Source organism: Scyliorhinus canicula, chromosome 14, assembly GCF_902713615.1.
Source record: "Scyliorhinus canicula chromosome 14, sScyCan1.1, whole genome shotgun sequence".
NCBI lineage: Eukaryota > Metazoa > Chordata > Chondrichthyes > Carcharhiniformes > Scyliorhinidae > Scyliorhinus > Scyliorhinus canicula.
The window spans coordinates 154,197,336-154,217,858 of record NC_052159.1 but is presented as its reverse complement, the minus strand read 5'-3'; the positions used below and the strand labels follow the sequence as shown (position 1 = coordinate 154,217,858).

The window sequence follows — 20,523 nt, the reverse complement described above, 5'->3', positions numbered from 1 at the left end:
TAAATAATGGAACATTCCAGTCCTTTATGTTGAAATATGACTCTCGCATTTATCAACTTTTACATAGAACATAGAACAGTCCAGCACAGTACAGGCCCTTCAGCCCACAGGTGAGTAATGCACCATCTGGGGCAATGCTAGATTGCACAGCTTAGGAAATCCCCAAATCTTTACTCTGCGCCAAGGGAGCTGAATTGGCCACTACCCTCGCCCCCTCCACTCCCTCCCAGAACAAGGATAGAGTCCCCCTCGTTCTCACATTTCATCCCACCAGCCTCCGTATGCAAAGCATAATCCTCCGCCATTTTCGCCAACTCCAGCGTGATGCCACCACCAAACACATCTTCCCTTCACTCCCTGTGTCAGCATTCCGTAGAGACCGTTCCCTCCGAGACAATCTAGTCCACTCCTCCACCATACCCAGTACCTCTCCCATCGCCCATGGCACCTTCCCATGCAATCGCAGAATGTGTAACACCTGCCCCTTTACCTCTTCCATGCTTAACATCCCAGGCCCAAAACACTCATTCCAGGTTAAGCAGCGTTTCACTTGCACCTCTTTCAATCTGGTCTCCTGCATTCGCTGCTCCCAATGTGGTCTCCTCTATATCGGAGAGACCAAACGCAGACTGGGTGATCGCTTTGCTGAGCATCTTCGGTCTGTGCGCATTCAGGACCCTGACCTTCCTGTTGCTTGCCATTTTAACAAAAGACCCTGTTCCCATGCCCACATGTCTGTTCTTGGCCTGCTGCAATGTTCCAGCGAAGCGCAACGCAAACTGGAGGAACAACATCTCATCTTCCAGTTAGGCACGCTACAGCCTTCCGGCCTGAACATCAAATTCAACAACTTCAGATGATCAGCCCCACCTCAACCCATTTGTTTTCATTTCATTTTAACTGTCTTTTACCATTTCTTTCTTTCCTGCACCTTTCTCCTCTTTATTTCCCCCTTCCCCTCCCCCCACACCTACAGTTCATCCTCTGATGTTAGTTTCCCTGCTGTTTGACCTTTCACATCTTTTGTCCTCTCTGGGCACTCTTAGCACTCTTTCCCCTTGGTATCTGTGGCCATTAGAACCCGGTTTCCCTGGGTTTCTGTGGCTATGACTCATCTTTCATTTTCACTCCACAGTATAAATATTTCCCACTCTCTCTGTCTGTTAGCTTTGACAAAGAGTCATCGGACTCGAAACGTTAGCTCTTTTCTCTCCCTGCAGATGCTGCCAGACTTGCTGAGATTTTCTAGCATTTCCCCCCCCCCCCCCCCCCCCCGAGCATTGCTGGGAGGTAGACAGGTTTGCACAAGGTGGGGGTGGGGGTTGTCGGCTGGGGGGGGGGGGGGGGGGGGGGGGGGGGTCAGGGGTCTAATGGAGGGGAGACAATTCCAGTTGGTTTCGGATTATCGCCCACCCTTACAGTGGCCCAAGAGCCCACCAGAGCTCAGATCTGAGGAAATGCAGCTTGAGTGATGGGTGTTCCCTGGACACATGGAACAATATCACAGAACAGGAGTGCAGTAAACGCACTGTGAACCTTTCACACGGGCATGTCATTAACATTAGATTTACTCCGTGTTCCTGTTGACATCAAATGTCAACATTTCCACATTTCTCTAAAACCCACAAGTCACAGTCTAAGTATAAACAGCAACAACTTGTATTTGTACAGCACCTTCAACATGGTAAAATGCCCCAAGGTGCTCTCAAAGAGAGTCAACAAAGAACAAAGAACAATACAGCACAGGAACAGGCCCTTCAAACCTGTACCACATGAAAGCACCCTTGGTCAAAACCCTCAGCACTTCCTTGTGCCTTATCCCTCTATACCCATCCTATCCATGTGTTTGTCGCGATGCCTTTTAAACGCCCTTAATGTATCTGCTTCCACAACCTCCCCTGGCAACACGTTCCAGGCACTCACCACCCTCTGTGTAAAAAAAACCTGCCTCACCCATCTCCTCTAAACTTTACCCTACGGACCTGAAAGAAAATTTGACACTAGGCCACATAAGTTGATAAATAGGAGCAGGCCATATGGCCCCTCAAGCCTGTTCCGCCATTCAACAAGATAATGTCTGATCTACTTCGCATCTACTTTCCCCCCTCATCCTCATATCCCCAAAATCTCTTGTCCAAAATGTTGTTGATCTCAGGTTGGATACACTCAATGACCGAGCTTCCACAACTCCCACAGATAGAGAATTACAAATGTAAGGAAATAGCTTGGGCAGGAGACCAAAGGCCTGCTCCAAGCGGTGGGATTTAAATAGCGTATTAAGGGAGGTCAGAGGGCGGAGAGGTGGGGGGATTCCAGAGCTTGGGACCCAGGCAGCTGAAGGCAGGACACCAATGGTGGAACAATTTTTTTTAAAATCGGGGATGCGCAAGAGAACAGAATAGAAGGTGCTCAGAAACCCCGTGAACAACAATCTACATTTGTATAGCGCCTTTATCATCAAAGCAGCATTATCAAACAAAATTGGACAAACTGAGAGACAATGAGATAGTCGCACGCGCGACCAAATGTTTGGTCAGAGTTACGATTTAAGGTTGACAATTATTTGATATGGGAAAAAAAACGAAGACCAACACATCTTGGCTGTTTCTTCATTCGATCAAAGTCATAATAGCTCATGGGACGAAGAAACAAACCAGCATAGTCCTCTTCACAATTGTAGCGTTAATCATCACACTCTTTCATTAATGGTCCAGTAATTTCTCCTTCTCGATGCCCTGAATTCTGTCAACTGATTCCTGGGTTCGACACCCATTCGGCAGACAAGGGATTGGAGGTTTGGTTGCCCCGGTCTCTCTTTCAAAGTCACGACTGATCCAGCTTGACAAGAGACAAGCGGCGGTGGTGGTGGTCTTCCATCTTGTAAAATGATGGCGCGTGCCCTGGTGATCAAGACGCAGGCAGGAACAGACGTTTTCCTCCAGTTCTCAGTGAGGACGTTCTTAGCTTTGCTGCGTCTGCCTCAACAGCACCATCAGGATCAGAAACTGTGGTGATTTGTGGTGACTGTCCCTTTAAGGGCAATATGGCAGACATGACAGAGAGCTAGGCGCAGCCACGACCCTGCTGTTTTCTTATTAAATGCTTTCTGTATTCACAAAAGTCTGTGAAAGTGCATCTTTATATCTGGTGATGAGGCTAAAATTATTATGGCACTGCCTCTAGCCTGACACCTGTGGGTATCCTGTTTTAATAGAAATCTGGAAAAGACAAGTACCTACCCGAATTCCTCTCTTTGGGAGAATAGAGCTATTTGAGATATTAGGATATTGGCAGACCCTGCGAGACAGGCGCAGAAGAAACCTGAATTGGCCGCTATGGTCAAAAGTTTAAAATCGTATAGAAAGAAAACATCAAGAGAAAATAAACCTGAGAGGCAAGAGCTGTGCCTTTAAGTTAAAAAAAAAGGGTTGCTGCAAAGTTGTTTTTTTTTCAAATAAGAGGACACAGAAAGAAGGCTTTAAGTTACAAAGAAAAATAAATGGCCAAACTGTGCTGTAGCGAGGTGTCCCGAAGCACGGGAAAATGAAAAGGTTGAAACTAACAATCTCTCGATCACGGGTTACGTAGCATCAATCTCTGCACCGATGGACTTTCAAACAAGCAGAGAAGTCCTCAACCTGTTTAGAAAAGTTAAAAACTTATAAGAACAACAACCCCTTGGATTTCGAGTGCCAGTGAAATTGACAAAAAGAATGCATCAAAAGGAATAAATAAAAAAACAGACTCTCCAGAAGAAAATAAAACTGCAGAGATCACGAAAAGTGTGAGTATCAAAAATTCAAAAAAGAGCAGCCAGGTTTACGCCAAAACTTCAAAAGCGCGGAAAAACAGAGAAAGCTGGCAGCTGAGTGAAAAAGGATAACAGTCTTAAAGCGTTAATACATTTAAAGAGATAATGCATTTAAACGGCAATTAATTTAAGTGGCAATGCACTTAAAGCGGCAACCACAAAACGGCTACGGACAGGAAAATGGAAAAGAGTCCATATAGAGGGTAGCTCTCAAAAGAAGTCCATAAGCAATGAACACTTCAAGGAAGGGGCAACAGAAGACCTCAGAGCAGGCATGGAAGAATTCAGAAAGGACGCAATAGAAGACCCAAGATAGAGGGCAACCCGCAAACAAAATCCCAAAGGCGACAAAGGCTTCAAAGAGGAGGACTAAAGACCCCAGAAGGAGGACATTGATATTGCCCAGAAGGAGGACAATGATATTGCCCAGAAGGAGGACAATGATATTGCCCATAAGGAGGGCAATGATATTGCCCAGAAGGAGGACAATGATATTGCCCAGAAGGAGGACAATGATATTGCCCAGAAGGAGGGCAATGATATTGCCCAGAAGGAGGACAATGATATTGCCCAGAAGGAGGACAATGATATTGCCCAGAAGGCGGGCAATGAAAGTACAGAGGAGGGCAATGAGAGAATTGCAGAATGGAAACAAGTCAACACTTCATCAGAGAGAGGTCTACCAACAGTGAGGTCAAAAGGCTAAAGTCAGGCAAGTAGAAATGAAGGTTCCATTTGTCAAAAGTATACGTCCAGTAAGAACATGATGGATTCGCCTCGGGAGAAACGCAGGAATTAAAGACTTCAAACCAAACCGGGAACTACTAAGCATAAAGAGGAATCAGCAAAAAGAACGAAAGCTTTAGAGAAGACATTAAAGCAAAAAGATGAAATGACTGACAGCCAACTTGGGAGAATAAGAAAGCTGCAGGAATTTACGAAATGAAGTTAGGAAGAAGGATCAATTAATCAGACAATGGTAATATGCTAAACTGCATGAAAATACAAGTAGAAAATATGAACAAGCCCAGTGAAGAACTGAATCGGTAAAATACGAGCTTGGGAAAGGGGAGCTTGACAATGAGAAATTAACTGAAGAAATAAAAACATTGAAATTGACAGTAGGAATCAGCAATTCCGACAGAGAAAGAAACCAAGATTACATGCCAGGACAGGACTGCTGAAATGATCACACTAATGGAAAAGCACAAGAAAAAATATGATAAAATAGTCGATGAAAAAGTTGCTGAATTGAAATGCTGGAAAGAGAAGAATCTTTATCACACAACCCAACTTTATCACACGGCCATTTCTTCACACGTGACAGACCAGGATTGTGAACGAAATGTAGAGACACAAGACTTTGTTGCATTGTGAGGATCCGCAATATTCACAACCGATGTATTCCTCCCTCAAATCCCGAAAGACGTGCTTGTTAGGTGAATTGGACATTCTGAATTCTCCCTCTGTGTACCCGAACAGGCGGCGGAATGTGGCGACTAGGGGCTTTTCACAGTAACTTCATTGCAGTGTTAATCTGAGCCTACTTGTGACAATAATAAAGATTATTATTATATTTGCCTTTATGCATTACAGAGCAAGGTGCTCGGCAAAGCAAAGGTTAACGTGGGTCTGGAGAGTGGCGCCGCCCACAGAGTGATGTATGTAGTCACATGGTCAGTGAACAGTCTCGAACAGAAACAGCAAGCCTGCATGGACGAGCTCCATGCAAGACCATATTTGGAATTGCACAAAGCCTACCAATAAAGTGTTCATGTTTAAATACACAAACCTCAGGATCGTATCAGAGTCATCACCACTGCAGCATTTTAAAAAAACATATTAAGTACATAATATGAAACTTTGGTCGTGGATCAAGTTAGATCCCCGGAATTATTGCTCTGAAACTGGACCCCTGTCATACTCGGTAGACATGGAGGGATGAATCCTTCGTAAACACTCGGACCACTTGAAGAGTAGAGAGATGCTCCAGCTGTCAGTGTTCCCACCGAGAAATGTTTTTGCCTCACAGCGCTGAGGTCCCGGATAAAGATTCCGGCCCCGGGTCACTGTCAATGTGGAGTTCGCACATTCTTCCCGCGTCTACATGGGTCTCACCCCCACAACCCAAAAATTTGTGCAGGGTAGGTGAATTGGCCACGCTAAATTGCCCCTTAATTAGAAAACAGTAATTGGGTAGTCTTGGGCAGCACGGTGGCACAGTGGTTAGCATTGTGGCCTACGGCACTGAGGACCCGGGTTCGAATCCCGGCCCTGGGTCACTGTCCGTGTGGAGTTTGCACATTCTCCCCGTATCTGCGTGGGTTTCACCCCCACAACCCAAAGATGTGCAGGATAGGTAGATTGGCCACTCTAAATTGCCCCTTAATTGGAAAAAATAATTGGATACTCTAAATTTATTTTTTTTTTAAAATTGGGTAGTCTTAAATTTATATTAAAAAAAAGAAATGTTTTTGAACCCATAAGTACCTGATTGACCTTTTACAGACATAACTGATGTGGAATCAAGTAGTAATGAACTACCTGTGCCAGAAGAGGTACCGTTATTGCGGATCCTGTGGAAACATCTCAGACAGCAGAATTCTGCCGCTCTACAAGAAACAGAAAATCCCCTCAAGGACACAATTTATAATTGCCCAACTCATGTACATAATGTCCAGTTAGAATTTAGCACTGAGTGAATTAGTTAGTGAAGTTTATACAAAGGAGTTAAAGGGGGAAGATTTGTGCTGATTGTCCCTTTAAGAGCAACACTGCAAAGTAAGTGTCATCTGACTTGGGGAACCAATTGGGGCTCAGAGTGGCTAATCACTTCAGCGGGTGGAGTCATCTCTTCGGCAGAAGATCTGTAGGAAGCTGGGTACAGCCATGAGGCTGCAGTTTTCTTACTAATAAATCCTTTTTGAATTCACAAAAAACATTTGTAGAAAGTCACTGGGAACTGTGGACAATAATTGATATTAACCATAGCTCGGACTCAACGACGCACTAACATGCTGGGTCAATCTGAGAATTCAAATTGTACGCGAAGCTCACACAGTTTTAATCACTTCCTGAAAATTTTTTAGAGAACCCAATTATTATTTTTTTTCTAATTAAGGGGCAATTTAGCGTGGCCAATCCTGCACACCTTTGGGCGTGAGACCCACGCAGACACGGAGAGAATTTGCAAACTCCACACGGACAGTGACCCAGGGCCGGGATTCGAACCCGGGTCCTCAGCGCCGCAGTCCAAGTGCTAACCACTGTGCCACATGCCCCCCCCCTAACTGTTATAATTATGAACTCCTTTCCCCAGATAAGGGAAATGAAGATTATGTTGAACCGTACCTTCTAACACACAGTAACATTCGTAAACTATCCCAGTATCAATTCCTGATCCAGGATTAGCTACATCATTCCAGTAGCACTGGAAACAATACAACTTTCCTCAGCAACACCGTGTTAGAGAGTGGGGGGGTCAAATTATGGATCAGATGAGTCCCGACATCTGCACGCCCCGTTGTTTCAGATGTGTACCCGTCAGTGTCACGGACAATCAGGCGTGGGCGGAAAATTCCCTTTGGACCTTCATCGTGGCGGGCACCAGCGGATGATCCGACGGGAAGTTCACGCTGGATCGAAACTGATTTCTGGACCTCCTGCCATATTCTGCCCCCTCCCTGCATGCCCGCCATCAAACCCGTCAGCGACTGCTTGGGAGAATTTGCCCTCAATCTCTATGCTGTGATTTCTAGCGCACATGAAGTTAGTTTAACTATTATCCAATTTTCAGTCAGTCCGCTGGTTGTTGCCGGCTGTGTTGGACTGGATCCAGTTTGAGGTTCAGATTAATTACAATTAACCTCAATTAGATGTAGCTTTGCAGTGAAAATGGCCAAACATGGAATGCTTGAGATGCTGTCACTGGAGGGCCTGGGACTTCCACAACGTTGCGATCTTAGAGTCACAGAGATTCACAGCACAGAAAAGGCCCTTCGGCGCATCACGTCTGCTCTGCACCGATCAAAACCACCACCTAACTATTCTAATCCCATCTTCCCTCACTTGGACATAGCCTTGTCTCCCTGGGATCGCAAGTGCACATCTAAATTCTTCTTAAATGTTCTGAGGGCTTCTACCTCCACCGCCCTTTCAGACAGTGAGTTCCAAACTCCCACCATCCTCTGGGTGAAAAAGATTTTATTCACATCCCCCACTAAACCTCCTGCCCCTTACCTTAAATCCACACCCCCTGATCATTGATCCTTCCACCAAGGGGAAACATGTTTCCTGTCTGCTCTATCTATGCCCCTCATACTTTTACACATCTCAATCATATCTCCCCTCAGTCTCCTCTGCTCCAAGGAAAATAATCAAAGTCTATCCAATCTCTCTTCTTAACGAAAACTCTCCAGCGCAGCCAACATCCTGGTAAATCCCCTCTGCACCCTTTCCAGTGCTGTCACGTCCCTCCTATAATGTGGATTCCAGAACTGCACACAATACTCCAGCTGTGGCCTAACCAACGTTTTGTACAGTTCCAGCATAACCTCCCTGTTCTTAAACTCTCTACCTCGACAAATAAAGGCAAAGAGACTATGGGCTTGCAGCAGGGTCACACGAATGATGATTTTTAAAAAATTTAAATTGACCTATTTCCACCCTTGGCAGAAGATGGTTTGGAAATTTAACCACCTGCTTCATCACCTGGACTCTAAAGATCTTAATGTTTATTTACACAGTGATGATATTTCACACTTTGGAAAATAACTATTCCACACACTGCTCTCACACCACCATGGGGCAAACAACTAACGGAAGCCTTTCAACACCAGGTTAAAGTCCAATAGGTTTGTTTCGAATCACTAGCTTTCGGAGCACAGCGCCTTCCTCAGGTGAATCATAACTAATGGAAGCACAGGCGCTTAACTGGATCGCGTGCGCACAATAGAGATGAAATCGCCAGAGATCGCTCGACCTCTCATGTGGCTCAATGTCAAAGTTTGTTGGCCAACACACCTGTGAGGTACAAAATTGTGAGGGTCCTGGGTAGAGTGGTTGGGGTGTGGGGCGGGGCGAGCTACCTACTTTAACCGAGAGGTCAGTGTCTAAAGGGAAAGAATTTAAAGTGATTGTGGGAAGATTAGAGGGAGGAAAATTGTTTTGTTCCCCAGAGGATTGTGAGGGTCTGGAACTCACTGCCTGAAAAGGGTAGCGGAGTCAGAGACCCTCAACTCACTGAAAAGGTGTCTGGTTATGCCTTAACCTGCAGAGCTACGCACCAAGCTCTGCAAAGTGGTTTTCGGCCGGGGGGGCTCATTTGCAGGCTGGCATAGACATGATTGTCTTTCTGTTTCGCAAACGTTCTATGACTCTATGAAGCAGGGACTGATGTCCAGGTGAGGCACATGCCTGTTCCTCGGTCAACCTGCAATGTTTGCATCTCAGTTGTCCATTTTTCCAACATTCTTCCCATGCTCTCTCCCTTTCCCTTGAAGGTACAGATTCTCGGAGTGCACTGAACGCCGGTGGCCCATTGTCAATCCAGCAGCAATTTGGATTTTTAAATCCTCATCCGTGTTTTCAAGGCCCTCCATGGCCTCACCTCTCCCTTACTCTGTAGTCTCTTCCAACCCTATTCCCATCCAAGATCTCTACATTACTGGGGCTGTTTAGCACAGGGCTAAATTGCTGGCTTTTAAAGCAGGCCAGCAGCACGGTTCAATTCCCGTTACAGCCTCCCCAAACAGGTGCCGGAATGTGGTGACTAGGGGCTTTTCACAGTAACTTCACTTGAAGGCTACTTGTGACAATAAGCCATTTTCATTTCATTTCATTCCACTAATTCAGGACTCTCGAACATCCCAAATTTGAATTCTGCACCATTGGCGTCCATGCCTTCCCGGGGAGCCCGAGCTCGGGAGTTCCCTCCCTAAACGTCTCCCCCTCTCTCCTCCTTTAAGACCCTCATTAAAACCCTTCTCTTTCACCAGATTTTAATCACCTATCCAGCTACTATCCCAGTGGCTCAGAGTCTAGCTTTGTCTGATAACGCACACCATGAAACGCTTTGGGTTGCTTCATTATATAAAAGGCGCTATATAAATGCAAGCCGTTGTTCGGTACTTTACCAATCCTGGCACGCCAGCGCAGACATGGGCTGTGGGCAGGTGGTTTGAGCAGCAAGCAGGGAGTGGCAGGGGGGTGGTCAGCAACCATGCAAAGTCATCCAGAGAGAAAGAATGAATTTGCATTTCTGAGGCACCTTTCACAACCTCAGGACATCCCAAAGCGCCGTACAACCAATGAAGCATTTTGTTATAATGTCGGAAACACGACAGCGGCAAATGTGTGCACAGCAAGATCCCACAAATAGCAATGCAACGGTGACCGGATAATCTGGGTTTTTTTCCCAATTATATTGGTGCCAGGACACGGACACAAAAGCAGAATGCAGAGAATGCTGAACATCTGAAATAAAAACAGAGTGTGCTGGAAACACTCAGGGGGGGGGGGGGGGGGGGGCGTCTGGCAGCATGGGTGGGAGAGTGGAATGGGATTGACGTTGACTCAGTTTCTCTCTCCACAGATGCTGCCTGAGCTGCTGAGAATTTCCAGCATTTTCTCTTCTCTCGCTCCTCTCTGAAATGGTGCCCTGGGATATGGCTTACGCCACCGATTTATTATTACAGGCTTCTGTCTGGTTTGAGCTCTGTTTGTGTTACATGGAGTCACCTCGGGGCAGCACGGGCCGGCGCAGTGGGTTAGCACTGCTGCCTCACGGCGCCGAGGTCCCAGGTTCGATCCCGGCTCTGGGCCACGGTCCGTGTGGAGTTTGCACATTCTCCCCGTGTCTGCGTGGGTCTCGCCCCCACAACCCAAAGATGTGCAGGGTAGGTGGATTGAAGATGTTAAATTTCCCCTTAATTGGAAAAAATGAATTGGGTACTCTAAATTTTTTTTTAAATGTGTGGTCACCTCTACAACCGAGGACACAAGAGATGGGCCAAGAGTAGATAGAACTCAGTCTCCCCCCCCCCCCCCCCCCACCACCACCGCCGCACTTGGCTCCTGTTACTGATGGACCCTCCACTAGTTGTGCCCTGGGATCTTTTACGTGATCCCCAGAGGGCAAAAGGGGCATTGGTTCAACATCTCAACTAAAAGACTGCCTCAATACCGCAACAAGAAATTAGTGCAGAGCCCATCAGCAACGGGAGCCGAGCATGGTGGGGGGTGAGGGTGATGATGGTCGGGGTGCTGGGAGTGAGGCCCACAGCTGTCCATAACCTCCACCCTTCATTTTAGAGGTGAACAAGCACAACACAAGCAGAGCTCAAACCAGACACCAACCTGTTCCAATAATTCAATACCGCAAGCTACCACGAGCCTACTGGAAGGGTGAAGAAAAGCGATAAAATCTCATGGATTTTCCAGTCGAGATACATTTCCTTTAAAAATGCGACAATAATCTGAAGTCGGGGTTTTGATAGCATTTGCACTGAGAGTTAAGGAGATCTCGGAGACTCTTTTATAAGATCTCGTCCACAATTGTCACTTTCCGAATCTCCCGTTCCCCATTGCAAATGGAGGTCCTCCTTTATTGTGGCTTGAACTGATTAATGCCCAGAGCATACTGGCAAGATTTGGCTCATTAGAAGTTTTACTGCACTTGTGGGAAATGCCCGTGCTTTAGGTATGGTGAACCTTTAGCAATAAATCCAGAAATGTGCCATTATTAGTGCAGCACAGTCTGCTGGCTACGCAAACTGTGCTGGGACATTTAAAATAAGACGTTAAGATTCCCTGCACAATATTTGGAGACGCACTTTTATGCTACACATTAAGCAGAAATAACACTTTATTGCTGCTGCAAACATTAACTGCGACCCACAGAGATGCTGGGCTCGCTATATTTCAGAGAAATGTAGACTGAGGAGTGATTTGACCGAGGTTTATAAGATAGTAGCATGTGTCAGTGTGCACCAATTATTTTATCTGGATAAGGTTTACTAAGCCCCCTCCCCCCCCCCCCCCCCCCCCCCCCCCGAGGGCTTACGTTGAAAGAATGCAGAAGAGAAACAAGTTATTTGACTCAACCTGTCTACTTTGGTGTTTATGCTTCACATGATCAGTCCTCTCCATTTCACACCATCAACACATTTCTCCATTCCTTTCTCCCTCATTTGTTTCTTTAGCTTTCCTTTAAAGGCACTGCTCCGTTGTGGGAGCCAGTAGCACGTTGGTAATGTTACTGGACTAGAAATGATCAATGATCTGTAAACACGGGTTCTAACCTCACCCTGACGGCGACAGAATTTAAGTTCGGTAAATTTGGAACTAAACAGTAGTCTCATTAATAATAATAATCATCAAGGGGCAGCACGGCCTCACGGCACCGAGGACCCGGGTTTGATCCCGGCTCTGGGTCACTGTCCGTGTGCACATTCTCCCCGTGTCTGCATGGGTTTCCGCCGGGTAGGTGGATTGGCCACGCTAAATTGCCCCTTAATTGGAAAAAAATCCACGGCTCCAGGGTCCCAGGTTCGATTCCCGGCTGGGTCACTGTCTGTGCGGAGTCTGCACGTCCTCCCCGTGTGTGCGTGGGTTTCCTCCGGGTGCTCCGGTTTCCTCCCACAGTCCAAAGATGTGCGGGTTAGGTGGATTGGCTATGCTAAATTGCCCTTAGTGTCCTTATGGTTAAGGTTAATGGGGGAGTTGTTGGGTTACGGGTATAGGGTGGATACGTTGACTTGAGTAGGGTGATCATTGCTCGGCACAACATCGAGGGCCGAAGGGCCTGTTCTGTGCTGTACTGTTCTATATCTATAATTGGGTGCACTAAATTAAAAAAAAATAACAATAATCATCATCAAGGGCAGCACGGTGGCGCAGTGGTTAGCATTGCTGCCTCACGGCGCTGAGGTCCCAGGTTAGATCCCGGCCCCGGGTCACTGTCCGTGTGGAGTTTGCACATTCTCCCCGTGTCTGCGTGGGTTTCGCCCCCACAACCCATGTGCAGAGTAGGTGGATTGGCCACGCTAAATTGCCCCTTAATCGGAAAAAATAATTGGGTAATCTAAATTTTTTTTTTTAAATAATCATCAAACTACCGGGTTGACATTAAAAACCCAACCGGCTCGCTCACGTCCTCCGTGGGGGAAATCTGCTGTCCTTGTCTGACCTATACGTGAGTCCAGACCCACAGCAATGTGGTTCACTCTTAACTGTCCTTTGAAAGAGCCCAGCAAACCGCTCAGTTGCATTAAACCATTACCAAAAAGTCAATATAACTGGATGGGCAACCCATTGGCCAAGGTATTGAAGCCTTCACTGTCACTGGGTCAAAATCTTAGAACTCTCTCCCTAACAGCACTGTGGGTGTACCTACACCTCAGGGACTGCAGCGGTTCAAGAAGGCAGCTCACCACCACCTTCTCTGGGGCAATTGATGCGATGGGCAATAAACGCTGGCCCCAAAAAACAACGCCCACATCTCATTAAAGATTTCTTTTTAAAGTAACATAAAGCAGGCTGTGGGGAATGGGCCTGGGTAGGGTGCTCTTTCAGAGGGTTGGTGCAGACTTGATGGGCCGAATGGCCCCTTCTGCCCTGAAGGCATTCTATGGTCTTTCTTTTTACTAGCTTTCTACTGCAATTCCAATAAGTAGCATTTAGATGTAAATAATGCGCCTCATTACGTCAACTTTTAAAATTACATGGTTGATTTAGAACCGTTTCTTACTGTCATTTGCTCACATTATTTTGTCAGTTGTGCTTTATTAGATAAGCACGGCGAGGTAAGCCCCAGCACTCAGTACTAGTTGTCTTTAGGAATGATTACAGGACAAAATTACAACTGAGGCTCAGAAAACAGTCGTTAAAAACAAATCCAATAGAAAAATAGAAATATATCGCAGGTCCATCTGTATGGAGAGGACAGATTTAGTTTAGATCTTAAAACAGTACAGAGGGGTCTACATCGCATACCTGATCGCCAACAGGATCGGCTATTAAGGACAAATCTTTTTAAAATTAAAAAAAAAATACATTTAGGGTATCCAATTCTTTTTTCCCAGTTAAGGGGCAATTTAGCATGGCTAATTCACCTCCCTGCACATCTATTTGGGTTGTGGGGGTGAGACCCACGCAGGCATGGGGAGAATGTGCAAATTCCACACAGACGGTGACCTGGGGTCGGGATCAAACTCGGGTCCTCGGTGCCGTGAGGGAGCGGTGCTAACCACTGTGCCACCATGCCCCTCACTGTTAAACTTGTACATTATCAATGTATGCTACAAACAGCTTGCCTTTATATTGTGCCTTTAACATAATAAAATGTCCCATGGTGCTTCACTGGAGTACAGGCACACAGACAGAATTTGACACCAAGCTACATGAGGACGGATCTGTACAAGTGAATAAAGACTTGATGGCAGACTTCGGTTGTTTGAAGAGGGAGAAGGAGGTGGGCAGGTTCAGGGAGGGAATTCCAGAACTGAGGGCTCAAACAGCTGACAGCTGCTGGTGGGGGTGAAGTGATTAAAATCGGGCTTGAGCAAGGAACTCAATTGGAGGAGCTTAGAGTTCTCACCGGATGGTAGGGCTCCGGAGGAGGCTTATGGAGATAGGCAGGAGCGAGGCCCACAGGCAGGGATTTGAAAACCAGGATGGGGGAGAATTTTAAAAATGGAGGCCTTGCCGGGCCAGGGGCCAGCGTAGGTCACCGAGCACGGGAGTAATGGCGAACAGCTGCCTTGGAGCCGGTGATGGTGGGTGAGCTGAAGTTACATGTGGTTCTAAACTTGATTTTCTGTCAATGTGAAACAGGTAAATAAATACAAAGAAAGGACAAGTGCTGAACATGCTGTTAACATTCAGAGTGAGTAGGTAGACTCCATGTCTGGAGCTGAAAATGGAGCCCCTGAAGTCTCTTGGTTTTGAGATAGTCTCCAAAACTTAAAATGCCCGTTGTATTTTTTTTTTCTGTAGTCTTTCCAAAACACCCCACAAGCTGTGGGAAAACTTACTTTACTCGGTACAAACTTCACTTATGTAATAAAACTTAATTACCTCAGTAATACAGCTAAATAGAGTAACGCAAGGCCCCAACCCGTATAATTTTAAACATTGCGGTGAGGTAACACATGTACTTAAGCATCGAGAATTAGGCACGTTATTTGCATTTAAATTCCATCAGAACTCCAACAGGGAACCAACAAAAAAATTATAATTGTACAGGGGGGTAGAAACATTAAATGTATTTAACAATTGACACCTGATATTTTTAAAGGGGTTTCCTTGTAAACTTGCCTAACATGCAAAAAGAGATTACTCTTAATTGTTTTCAAAAATTACACAGGGTGAGTTCTCAGGTGGAAGCCATTGCCTGTACACAAGACTGGCTCTGTGGGCCACACTCTGGCCTGTAGCAGGAGGCCGTGGGTTCAAATCCCAATCCCAGGACCGGAGTACAAAAAAATCAAGGCCAGCATTGCTGCACTGAAGAGGCGCTGTACTATTGAAGGTGTCATGTTTTAAAGAACAAAGAAAAGTACAGCACAGGAACAGGCCCTTCGGCCCTCCAAGCCTGTGCCGACCATGCTGCCCGTATAAACTAAAATCTTCTACACTTCCTGGGTCCGTATCCCTCTATTCCCATCCTATTCATGTATTTGTCAAGATGCCCCTTAAACGTCACTATCGTCCCTGCTTCCACCACCTCCTCCGGCAGCGAGTTCCAGGCACCCACTACCCTCTGTGTAAAAAAACATGCCTCGTACATCTCCTCTAAACCTTGCCCCTCGCACCTTAAACCTATGGGTATGACATTAAGCCAGTCAGGCTGCCCTCTTTCAGGGAGTTCCCTACCCGTTGTCCCGGGGCCAATATTTATTCCTGTACCGACACCGCTAAAAAACCGACGACCTGGGTCATTATCACATCGCTGTTGGTGGGAGCTTGCTGTGCGGAAACTGGCTGACACATTGTGTACACTGACTCCACCTCAAAAGGCAGTGAAGCACTTGGGGACGTCATAAAAGGCGCTATATGAATGCAATTTTGGTTGCGTGGCTAGATGGGCAGATCCTCAGAATGGATTAGCCTCCCAGTGATGAGTGAGGGTTTGCTAGCCTTTACCACCCCCACCCCCCCCCCCCCCCCAACACACACACACACACACACAGACCAGATCTAGCCCAGTTTCTGAACAGAGTCGGTTCTAGCTCAGTGGAAGACGAGTTCTGCCTCTTTTTTTTTGCACATATTATTTAAAAACAAAAACAGGGCGAACCTTTTGTCTGTTTGTGTCCCCGACGCTGGGAAATTGATCAGTGTCAGGAGGAAGGACAGGACCTGGACTCGCCTACAATCCTCCAAACACTGGGGACGAATAATCAACCACATTTCCCAGTGAAATCTGATCCGCAACAAGGAAATGTTTAACCAGAGGGAGGGGGGAATTCTTTACATTCACGTTTCTGCAAAGGAGGGGGGGGGATAAACTTTTGCCTTCCTTTCCTGGAATCTCGCGATTGCACACTTACACAAAGCAAAAAATAAAGATTGATTAAAACAATCCACCCCCCACCCCCACCCCCCGGCGTTGTACTGAACGTGAGAAAGAGCAAAGGTAGAGAGAAAGAGAGAGGGAGACACAGAGAGAGAGAGAGAGAAAGAGGGAGACAGAGAGAGAGAGAGAGAAAGAAAGAGGGAGACAGAGAGAGAGAGAAAGAAAGAGGGAGAGAGAGAGAGAAAGAAAGAGGGAGACAGAGAGAGGGAGAGAAAGAAAGAGGGAGACAGAGAGAGAGAAAGAGGGAGACAGAGATAGAGAGAACGAGGGAGACAGAGAAAGAAAGCGGGAAAGAAAGAGGGAGACAGAGAGAGAAAGGGAGAGACAGAGAGAAACAAAGAGGGAGACAGAGAGAGAAAGAGAGAGAGGGAGAGAGAGAGAGGGAGACAGGGAGAGAGAGAAAGAGAGAGAGGGAGGCAGAGAGAAAGAGAGAGAGGGAGACAGAGAGAGAAAGAAAGAGGGAAACAGAGAGAGGGAGACAGAGAGAAAGAGAGCGAGGGAGACAGAGCGAGAGAAAGAGCTAAAGCTGGAGCCAGGGCCGAAACAAAAAGAATAGTTGTGAGATTTGTTTGAGGGGCTGGGAGAGGTGGACCTGCAGCATTGAGACATCTCCAGCCCCAGGTAACACCCCCCCCCCCCCCCCCCAGTCTCTGAGCTAAGCCCAGAATCCCCCCCCCCCCTTCCTCCCTCTGCAGTGGCTCCGGACCCCCCTCACCTCGGCGGCTGCGATCTCCTCCTCGGTGCTGCTGCCTCTCCCCACCCACCCTCCTCTTCTTCTTCTTCTTCCCCCAGAAGGACTGCAAGACGCTGCTTGGCTTTTTCCTGTAGAGAGGAGGGGGGTAAGGAGGGTAGGGGGTCACTGGAGGCTGGCAAATGCAGAGGGAGGGTGGTGAAGGGGAGGGTGGGGAGAGTCCAGGTGTTTCAGAGAGTGCAGGAACACAGTCTCCGGGTCGCCATAATATCCCAGCTGCTGAGAGCTGCGAGCTTCACACCGCCAGCTTGGGAATGGGCTGGATTGATGAACAGCGCCATCTCCACCAGACTGGCAAACAGCACAGGCACCGCCCAGCCCAACTCTCCCAACTTAGCCCGCTCCCAGCACAGGAACATTCAATCAATAGGTCAGTGCACACACTCCCAACACCCACCCCCAGGCTCCCAAACTTAGTCAGGAGGCTCCCAACCAAGGCAGTAAGCTACCAAACCCAATCTCAAACAAAAAGAGAGAACCAGTGAACTACTTTGTAGCCACTCTTTTGTTTTTGTCCAACTCTGCAGGTGGCAGAGGAATAATAATAATCTTTATTAGGGTCCGAAGTAGGCTTACATTAACACTGCAATGATGTTACTGTGAAAATCCCCTCGTCGCCACATTCCGGCGCCTGTTCGGGTACACGGAGGGAGAATTCAGAATGTCCAATCCACCTAACAGCACGTCTTTCGTGACTCGTGGGAGGAAACCGGAGCACCCGGAGGAAACCCACGCAGACATGGGGAGAACGTGCAGACTCCGCACAGACAGTGACCCGAGCCGGGAATCGAACCCGGGTCCCTGGCGCTATGAAGCAACAGTGCTAGCCCCTGTGCTACCATGCCGCCCAAAGTATGGAAGCAGACTGGCCTGGAGTTCCCTGGAATTGAAGAGCAAGGCCGGGATTCTCTGAGGCTGCACCGGGTGTGAGAATCGGCGGGGGGGGGGGGGGGGGGGCATGAATCCCGCCACGCTGCTCCGATGCCAATTGTGCCTGTGTGGTCGCCGCGGCACCGATTGGGGGCCACTGAAATAGGCCCCTGCGGCGATTATCCGCGGGCGACGGGCCGAACACACGCAGAGTTCCGCCGGCGTGGTTCAAACCTGGTACCACCCGCCGGGAGCTCGCATCCACGGCCGATGTGGACGTCCTGGCAGGGGGGACGGAGCATCTGACTTCGGGGGGGGGGGGCTCCACGGGGTCCAGGCCCGCGATCAGGGGCTTCCGATCGGCGGGCGGCCACGATCCGGAGGGAGGCTCCTTCCGCGCGGGCCAGCTGTTCAGTCGCCGACAGATTGCTCCGCACCGGTGCGGAGACGGCAAGCATGCGCTGGCGCAGAGACGGCCGTCGCGCACATGCGCAGACCCGCGCTGGCCATGCAGGGCCGGCTTTCAGCGTCGGAGGAACACACAGCATTCCGGCGCCGTTCTAGCCCCTGAAGAACAGGAGAATTACTGAGCCTGCAGGCCTGTTGACCCCGGCGTGTCTCTTGCGCCGCTTTTGACGCTGGAGTCAACACTTGGCCGCGATATCGGAGAATTCCGGCCCAAATCTCTACGACACAGCTGTGTGCAAATCTGGAGAAGAAAAAACATTGGGATGTTTCAAAAATTTTGTTTTTCACTCTTTCTGTGAACCTTTGGTGGTGTGGGAGCCGGGGGGGGGGGGGGCGGTGCGAGAACGCTATTTGTCTGACAATCAAACATCATCTAGTGGGTAATTTTTATTTTTTTTTATAAATTTAGATTACCCAATTATTTTTTCCAATTAAGGGGCAATTTAGCGTGGCCAATCCACCCACTCTGCACATCTTTGGGTTGTGGGGGCGAAACCCACGCAGACACGGGGAGAATGTGCAAACTTCACACGGACTGTGACCCAGAGCCGGGATCGAACCTGGGACCTCAGCGCCGTGAGGCAGCTGTGCTAACCACTAGGCCACCGTGCTGCCCTATCTAGTGGGTAATGAGCCATTTTGCTTTCTAGTTGATGAAGGGAGGCTGCACGTCACCAGGATGGACGTGTTCATAGAAGCATAGAATCTCCGACAGTGCAGTAGGCCATTCGACCCATTGAGTCCACACCGACCCTCTGAAAGAGCACCCTACCTAAAATAATAATAATCGCTTATTGTCACGAGTAGGCTTCAATGAAGTTACTGTGAAAAGTACCTAGTCGCCACATTCCGGCACCTGTTCGGGGAGGCTGGTACGGGAACTGAACCTGCCCTGCTGGTATTGTTTTGCATTACAAGCCAGCTGTTTAGCCCACTGTGCTAAACCAGCCCACTAAATTCGGCCCTATCCTCGTAACCCCATCTAACCTGCACATTTTTAATAATAACAATCTTTATTGTCACAAGTAGACCTACATTAACAATGCAATGAAGTTACTGTGAAAAGCCCCTAGTCACCGTCGCCACCGGTGGACTGTGGGCGGAAACCGGAGCACCCGGAGGAAACCCACGCAGACACAAGGAGAACGTGCAGACTCTACACAGACAGTCACCTCAGGGCGGGTGGTGGAACCATAGCAAGTCATGTGATGACAACTCCAGGAATACATTAAGCCACAGTTCGCATCCCTATAGCCAGTTATAGGAACATTGGAACATAGGGATTCGGAGCAGGAGTCGGCAATTCAGCCCCTCGAGCCTGCTCTGCCATCCAATCAGATCATGGCTGATCTCTTCCTGGTCTCAAATCCACCTCCCTGCCTGTTTCCCATATCCCTTTAACCCAGTTTAAAATCAGAAATATATCTTTCTCCCTCTTGAACCATTTAATGATTTGGACTCCACCGCACTATGGGGCAGAGTTCCTGTGACTTCCGGTGGTGGCTATGGAGTGAGTGGTTGCACTCAGGGGAGCTCCAGCTCGAAGGCGTTGGTTTGAGCTCCTTTTTGTACCCAAAAGAGGGGGGAACTTTGATGGGAAAGTGTAACTGAAGATGTGGCAGAGACGCTGCCCCCGGGAGGGGCATGTCTGCTGGGAGCTCCCCCCCCCCCCCCCCCCCCCCCCGGGAGGGGCATGTCTACTGGGAGCTCCCCCCGGGAGGGGCATGTCTGCTGGGAGCTCCCCCCGGGAGGGGCATGTCTGCTGGGAGCTCCCCCCGGGTGTGGCATGTTTGCTGGGAGCTTTCTCTGGGAGTGGCATGTCTGCTGGGAGCTCTCTCTGGGAGTGGCATGTCTGCTGGGAACTCCCCCCCGGGAGGGCATGTCTGCTGGGAGCTCTCTCTTGGAGTGGCATGTCTGCTGGGAGCTCTCTCTGGGAGTGGCATGTCTGCTGGTTATCAGACCCGGCAGAAGAAGGTTAAAGACCTGGAGACCTGGCCAAGGAACTGGAGGAGACCTGTGGTGAGGTAACAATAGGAAAGATGGCGG

At 48.3% G+C, this 20,523-nt stretch overlaps 1 protein-coding gene across 1 annotated transcript in view; it reads right to left on the bottom strand.

Annotated features, from left to right (window-relative positions):
* Positions 1 to 17,467, bottom strand: part of farp1 (FERM, RhoGEF (ARHGEF) and pleckstrin domain protein 1 (chondrocyte-derived)) — a 279,415-nt gene extending 261,948 nt beyond the window's left edge. Inside the window, exon 1 of the mRNA XM_038819138.1 lies at positions 17,104 to 17,467. The gene's annotated coding sequence lies outside the window, so the exon portion shown is untranslated. The remainder of the gene's footprint in view (positions 1 to 17,103) is intronic.
* Between the last annotated feature and the right edge of the window lie 3,056 nt (positions 17,468 to 20,523).